Genomic DNA, 8,249 nt, shown 5'->3' with positions numbered 1-8,249 from the left:
AAGCCCCTTTTCCAACCTGTTCTACAGACAGGGGAGGCTCTACCGATTTTGCCACCCCAAGCAGTTGCTGCCGAATTGCCGTCGCGGGACACGGACTGCCGCCCCAATTGGACTGCCGCCCCAAGCACCTGCTTGGAAAGCTGGTGCCTAGAGCGGGCCCTATCTACAGACACAGTCCATGCAGATGGTAATGTCCAAACTCAGCCCCTGTGATGGAGTTTGGTTTTATTAACAAAGAAATCAACATGAAAGATCAGTTCAGCTCCTAGGAGCTTGGCTAGGATTCTTGCCTCAGGACCACACCCAAAAGCAGCAGTTCCCAAACTGTGGGTCACACCATCAGCAGATGGGGTTCCAGCAATCCTTAGTGTGCAGGACACCATTTTGCTCCGTACAGCAGGCCCTCTCATGTACAGTGTGTGCAAGATCATGCTGCATGGAGGACACCATTTTGCTCTACAAAATGGCATCCTCTGCACAGTCTGACTTTGCATGTACCGTATGTATGAGGTCATACTCTGTGGAGGTCCTCTAAGCGACATGATCTTGCATGTATGGTGTGTGAGAGCTCACACTGTGTGGAGAATGCCATTCTGGTCTATAAAATGGTATCCTCCATGCTGTCTGGGGTCCTGGGAGGAAACAGTTCACTAAAATGGGGTCATGCTGGCAAAAAGTTGGGGAACCCCAGTCCTAAAGCCTGTGATGTCCTGGGTCTTGAACCCAAGCCTGCGAATTCCTAGACAGCTGTTGTATCCTGGCCTCTAGCCAAAATCTGCTGAAAGCTGCTGGGCCCAGGAGGTAGTAGGACTACAGCCTTAACCAAGGTGACACCCACAGTAACCCTGACTGGAGAATCACCAGCTCCACTGATTGGTCCAGCCACGCTGTTTAAGCCAGCAGGAGGCACAGAAAGTTATCTAAGCAACTAGGTGATTCTCTGTCGTTGCTGCACTGGACCCTGCTTGTGCCTGCACCCTACCCTGTTCCTGATCTGCTCCTGCTCAGTGGCGCGGGAACAATTTGTATAGTGGGGGTGCTGAGAGCCACTGAACCAATTGGTAAACCCTGGGTAGAATGGAAACCATTTCAAGCCAGGAGGTGCTGCTGCACCCCGCAGCGCCCCTAGTTCCAGCACCTATGCTCCTGCCTCACCCCTGCCTTTGCGCCTGCATCCTACTATGCGCCTGATCCTTGCCTCTCCTCAGGTTCCTGCCCTTACGCCTCACTTCAAACCATCAGTTACCAGTCCTGGCTCCTACCCCTGGCTCCAAGCTCTGACTTTGGCTTGATCCCTGGCTCTGGCATTTGGTATTTGACCCTGGCTCCAACCCTCAGGTTTGACCCTTGGCTCTGGTATTGGAGAGTTGACTCTGGTGCTGACCCTTGACTCATTCCCTGACCTGGGTGCTTGCCAGTGGTGCAAGTATGGTGGTCCGGTACACCATACCAGTAAGATATTTATAGCTGGTACAGCAGGGGTGGGCAAACATTTTGGCCCGAGGGCCACATCTGGGTATGGAAATTGTATGGCGGGCCATGAATGCTCATAAAATTGGGGGTAGGAGCTCTGGGGTGGGCCCATGGATGAGGGGTTTGGGGTATAGGAGGGGGTTCTGGGCTGAAATTGAGGGGTTTGGAGGGTGGGAGGGGGAGCAGGGCTGGGGCAGGGGGTTGGGGCTTGGGAGGGGGTCAGGGTGCAGGCTCTGGGTGGCACTTACTTCAAGTGGCTCCTGGAAACAGCGGCATGTCCCCGCTCCGGCTCCTACGCAAAGGCACGGCCAGGCGGCTCTGAGTCTGGGTGCTGCCCCTTCTGCAGGCACCGCCCCCGCAGCTTTCATTGGCCAAAGTTCCCCTAACTCTGGCTTCCCCACCCCCTACGCATAGGAGCTGGAGGGGGGACATGGCGGCTGCTTTCCGGGAGCTGCACAGAGCCATGGCATGCGTGGAGTGGGGCAAGCCCCCAACCCCACTCCCCGACGGGAGCTCTAGGGCTGGATTAAAAGGTCTGACAGGTCGTATGCAGCCCGTGGGCCGTAGTTTGCCCACCCTTGTTTTATGGCGTGCCGGAAAGACAGAGGAGGAGCCTGCTCCCAGCCCCACCCCCCACCCCTTCTTTCCATGGAGCTGTGTCTCCTCTGTCTGTACAGCAGCCCTCCAGGACGACTGGGGCTGGGGGGCGGTACAGCTGCTGGAGGAACTGATGCCATTCTGCTCCTTTCCCCACTGGGAACCTCAGCGGGGAAAGAAGCAGAACGCTGGCAGCTTTTCTGGCATGGCTGTACTGCCCCCAGCCTGCCCCCCCCTCCCAGTAATGTGGGATGGATGTGGATCATGTGTAGGGGATGGGGAGAGCGTGGAAACGCCGGGCTTCGGGCAGGGCGGAGTCACATGGGGGGTCACGTGGGGAGGTCACATGCCCCGCCTTTGTGTCCCTCTTTTGAGTGCAGCATACTGGCAAGAAATGATTTCTACTTGCACCACTGATACCTGCTTTGCTCATTACATCTGGCTTCTGCTCTGTCCACTAAGTGAGATCACCAACATCCCGATCCCTAACAAAGGCTCTCGCTGTCTAGTGCGGGGGGGGTGTGCGAGACATGCCAGATTTTTTTAGAAGGTAAATCATCGAAAACACAAATTTAGCACAGGCACATAAGTACAACTACTTTGTTTAATCAAACCTATGTATTTATTAATATTATACATTTTTAACGATTACTATAATATACAAACAGAAATATATCTAGGTTTAAAGAACTGACCTACTTCAACGATTTTTGATAAGGGGTGCGAGAACATATTTTGAGAACCAAAAGGGTGCAGGCTGCAGTAAAGGTTAAGAACCACTGGTCTAGTGAGATACTCACAACTCCCTTATACTCATGTTGGGTATAAATAAGCAGAACCCACTTTCCCCTTTCTCAGCTAGATTAATATCTGCTAACAGGGCTGGGCATTTCAGGGAAAGCCTGCTACAATTATTCAAAGGTGCCCCTCCTCCAAATATGCCTCTGTAGTTCAATTCCATCTTCTGCCAAAAGATGGGCATAGCCCGATACACTGTACTGGGATTTAATGGAGAACCAGAAGCAGAACTGTGGCCTCCCCACTGAGAACACCCACTTACCCCAGACCTCAGATCGAGAGGCTACTAGCAGAAGCCGCCTAGATGATCTCAACTTTCAGGAAGGTGCAGGAGAGGATTGGTCTCTAAGGTAGTATAGACACAATCTGTAGAGGGCTGTAGAGCAAAGTTTAGAATGGAATAATTAGCTACATCTAGGGAATTTCAGCTGCCCTCTGAGCTATCCATTATTAGTGGTAGTCAGAGTCAGGATACAGGAGTAGATGGACCATTAGCCTTCTCTGTTGTAGCAGGAGGTGGAATATTGAATTAGATCATTGGTCACATCTTCTGAGGCAGGAAACGAGGCTGGAAAAACCAGCTACTCCAATATGTCAATTCTTATGGTCCTGTGTGTGCAAAATCCCAGGCTTTTGTCATACGTTATTTATTTTCAAAATGAAAAACCACACCCACTTTTAAATATTCCTTTGTGAGACAAAGGGCTTGTCTACACTTAACGTGCTGCAGCGGCACAGCTGCACTGCTGTAGCGCGGCAGTGTAGACAGTACCTATGCTAACGGGAGGGGTTCTCTGGTCAGTATTGATAATTCACCTACCCAACTGAAGGCAAGGACCTTAGCTGCATTTGAAGAAATTTAGCTTAGAAAGACAAATGAGTTTCAGTAAAGTCCAACCATGCAAAATATGGGACTTTTGAGGTCCCAGGGACTCAAGAGGTCCCTGGTTCACATCCAGGTGCTCCTTTGAAAATTGTTTGGGAGGAGGGATAGCTCAGTGGTTTGAGCATTAGCCTGCTAAACCTAGGGTTGTGAGTTCAATTCCAGAGGGGGCCATTGAGGGATCTGGGGGCAAAAATTGGGGATTGGTCCTGCTTTGAGCAGAGAGTTGGACTAGATGACCTCCTGAGGTCCCTTCCAACCTGGATATTCTATGACTTTCCACTGATATTTTAATAACGCACTAGGGGCGTGATTCTCGCTGTCCAGAGAGATTCTCGCTGTCCGCTGTCTTGTGCGGAGCAAGCGTGCTGAATTATTAAACACAGCTCAAGCTGATTAAACAGGACCAGCTAAAAATGTGGTTGGGTGCTCCCAAACTTGGTATGCCAGCACCACACGCTGGCCAGATATCTTCCTTCTGTCTCATCTAGATCTGTGTGAGGCCTCCACATGACAGCCCTGCCATGCTAGCTCAGTCCCTCCAGTCACAACTTGCTTTAGTTTAGAGACAGGCTCAAGCCACAAAATCTGGATGCGGAGTTGGAACACTCCAAAACCAAGAGACATTTGGAAATGGGGCTTTAGTATAGCTCTCGCTCTACATTTAGGTGTGAGGTTGTCGGATGGATGGCCATTTTATGAACACCACAGATTTCAAAGACCTGCCCTTTTATGCTGAATGTTCCCCCACGTCCATATCAGAAGCAGATACACTCTATTCTTCATTGTGTCACAAATCTTTTCCTAAAGCCATTCTACTTTTCTCTCTTTCCCCCAAGACAAATACAACCAGGGTGGAGATTTTAGAGCCATTATGTCATTTTGTTTAAAATCCAGCAGAACAAAAGCAAATTAACATTTTCTCCTCTTTTTTTTTTAAAGTGAAACTTAATGCCTATTATAATCTACCTGTCCCTCTAAGAACCAGCAGATGTCACAGATGCTTAATAAGGGGAGAGTTTCAAAACGATAAGATTACCCAGGTCTTGTGCCCAGCTCCAGGAAACACTGGCTATTATGATGGCTGATAACAGACAGTCCGGAGACTTCTCCATCAAAGGTACTCACCAGGCCTTCTAAGATGCTAGTCATGTCAAGTCAAAACTGATGTGAGAGCCGAGGCCTCTTCCCCATAGACACACTGATCCTGGGGAACATGAGAAAATTATCCAGGTGCCACTCCCTCTAAAGTGTCAGGACGTCTGGAGATTTCCTCAAGGCTCCTCCAAGATTTTCTCTTCACAGCTGTGGGTACTTCAAAACCCTTGAGAGCAGAGCTATGAACCAGGGCAGGTGGGACTGATGTGAGGTTGTGAACTGCCCATGCATAGACGCAGCAAGAAAGGGATCAGTGAAGGAGACACCTGAAAATCAAACCCGCTCACTGTGCTCAGGTGGGGGACAGCAGGAGTTGTTGTGACTCCTGACATAACCAGTAACTGAAGTGAGCCCTTCCCAAATTATACTGCCACTAAGGCTAATGCTCCACTACACAAATGAAAGACTATGCAGAGAACAGGTGCTGAGCGTCTTTATTCTTTTGGTCCACTCAACCTATTGAGCATTCTTTGAGAGACGGGGGCCTTGTATATTCCCAGGAGACAGTGGTCCTTTCCCCCTTCCCTCTCAGGTACCATCAACAACGACCTCCCAAAGAAGATTCTGTTGGGTGGCTGGGATTGCAGCAGCTTTTTCCCTGCCGTTTTAGGAAAGGGAGGGAATGTGGTCCAATGCTTAAAGACAGAGCTGAGACTCCTGTCTCATGGGTTCTATTCCAACCACTACCCATTGTTTCGCTGTATGGTCTTAGGTGGGGCCCTTTGCCTCTGTGCCTCAGCTTCCTCATCTAGACAGGGAGGTTAATAATATTGGCTTATCTCACAGGGGTATTATGAGGGCTCATGAATTAATGGCTGTAAAACATGTTGCGAGCCTTAGATGAAAGGTGCTGTAGTAAAAGATTAATTATCGGTAGTAGTGCAATTTCTGCCCTTGCCCCATAGCCAAGATTCAGGAGACAGGGAAGCAGAATAGGGAAATTACGTTTCCATTTCTCTTCAGACCTTTGCTGCCTATGTCATGTGTCAGTTTCACAAGAGAAATTCTTTTGGATCCTTCATACAGGAAGAAATATCTTGGTCCCAAGGGTTGTATGGGGGGAGACAAATCTCAACATTTGCCAAACATCTATCTATCTGAATTAAATACATTTGTAGCACACAATACACCCTGCGAAATGGAGACTGTGAGGCTGGCTTTCTCAGACAGGAGAGAGTTAATCCCTATGGGGTGCTCATGTACGTCAGAGCAGGTTCCTGTCTGTGCAGTGCTTAGCTTGGATTGAGAGCTTCTGTTCCTTGTTGTTTTTCATGATTTCTTTGCATTTAATAGTGTTTGGATTCCTGGCTTTTTAGACAACATTTAAAGCACGTTTCATGCTGGCAAAAGGGGCCAGGTTGACAGCCCTGGAGATGGCTGCCTTCTGGGTATCCTCAGAATGGGTACAACTTGGGTATCAGCAGGGCAAGCTTCCCTACACTGAGCCCAGCCAATGTGCCCTGCCCTGGAGGGGCTACACACCCTAGGTGTGAAAGACTAGTTCAGACTCTCTCATCTCCCACTGAATTCTTGGGTTCTCATATGACACTAATATTTGCCACCAGGTTTTGGAAGGTTGACAGCTGCTCGCTAGGAGCTGGATTGAGACCTCCACCCCACATTTCCTTTCACCCAGGTCCCCAAATAGCCCTTGGACAGCAACTACTTGTCATTGCCGAGATGGGCCCCAGCTGAACTGGTGACCTAGAGATAAAAAGGTCGTGTCTCTCACTCCTAATTCCAGAGTTTTGACCTCCCCCACCCCCTTGATTTATTTTTAACAGAATCTGAGTCCATATGTCAGAAAGTGGGTCTGTGGGTCTCTGAAACCTGGTTTAAAACCAAATGCAGAGACTATTATATTTGAATCTGCTTGAGTTGGACTCTGGCCTACATTCTAGAAGATATAGAATACCTATGCTGAAGTGCCGTGTTCTAGGTACTGCACTGACAAATGCCAAGCAAGATAAATGGGGAACTCCCTGCAACTTGATTCTCCATTCAGCTCTGGACACCTTGGTACCAGAATCTGGGGAAACGAGCAACCAGTGTGATAAAGGAGCTGAAGAAATTGCTTATAAGGAAGGTCAGGAGAATTCATGAAATACGTATAGATTAGCCAAACAATGACTAAGGGCAGGAGGACAGAATGACCATCTACAAAGAGGGAGAGGAATTGTTTAGTTTGGTGCAAAGAATGAAACTGAACAAAGGAAAATTTAGCCTGAATATCAGGAGATTATTATTATTATTGTGGAAGAGACAAGAGGTGGAATATTATCCCTTGGAAAAATTATAGCTGGATTAGATAAAGCTCCATTGAATATTCTGCAGGGACCAATCCTGCCCTCGACTAGATCACCTCTATTAGCCACTTCCATTGTTAATTTCTCTGATTCAGTACTGGTTGTTTCCTGTCCAGTGCATACAGATAATTATTACTGCTTGGTCTTCAGTTCTAGATAACCTTCTCAGCCCACCCAAAATGCACTGGCACAAACCTCTCATAGTAAATGTTGAACTTCACAATGTTAAACTAAAGATCATTTAGATGGAGAAAAAGGGTGTCTTCCATGCTTTTTGATATGCTATGTGGCCAGACCTTTTAGAATGGCGCCCTCTTGTGCTCATGGAGCTCTGCTGTTTTTCTTTTTTGGAAAAGGTGGGTCCCAATAATAATGAACAACAATCATTCTTTGCGCTCTCTATAGTGATATTCATTTTCATAGTACTGAGGAAACATTAATTTAGCCTCACAATATATTCCATGACCTAGGGACATAATATTAATCCTGATGGAGAAACTGAGGCACAGGAAAACAAAGGGATTTGCTTAAGGCCAGAGGGAGAGTCAGAGGTGGAACAAGAATGTGCTCAGATTACAACGTTCTTTCTACTATGGTGTTTGTCCACAGCCCACAGTGGTGTGAGGGAACTGACTGCTGCATGCCTCAGACTATCTCTGAGAATTATAAGAGGCTTGACTTAGTTTATCATGGGGGTGGGTGTGTGGGGGTGGGGGGAGCTGTAATAATGATGTACAGTTTGTCGGTCATCTGATCTGGATGTTTCACAAACTACACATACAGGACCAGGGTGAAAGTAATATTAAATCCTTACTGGTATGGGGCCTTGGGCAGAAGGGGCAGGGCTGGGGTCAGCTGCCCCCAGCAAGCCCATCCACGCTGCGGGGCCCCACTGCCCAGGGCTCCGGCGGCGATTTAAAAGGGTCTGGGGCTCTGGCCGCGGCCATGGTAGCAGTGGCAGCCAGGAGCACCAGGCCCTTTTAAATCACCGGCCCTAGGGCAGCTGCTCCTTTTGCCCCTCCCCGCGTCGGCAG

The sequence above is a fragment of the Lepidochelys kempii genome, chromosome 6 (genome assembly GCF_965140265.1).
Source record: "Lepidochelys kempii isolate rLepKem1 chromosome 6, rLepKem1.hap2, whole genome shotgun sequence".
Lineage (NCBI taxonomy): Eukaryota > Metazoa > Chordata > Testudines > Cheloniidae > Lepidochelys > Lepidochelys kempii.
Note: the sequence above shows the minus strand (reverse complement) of the source record.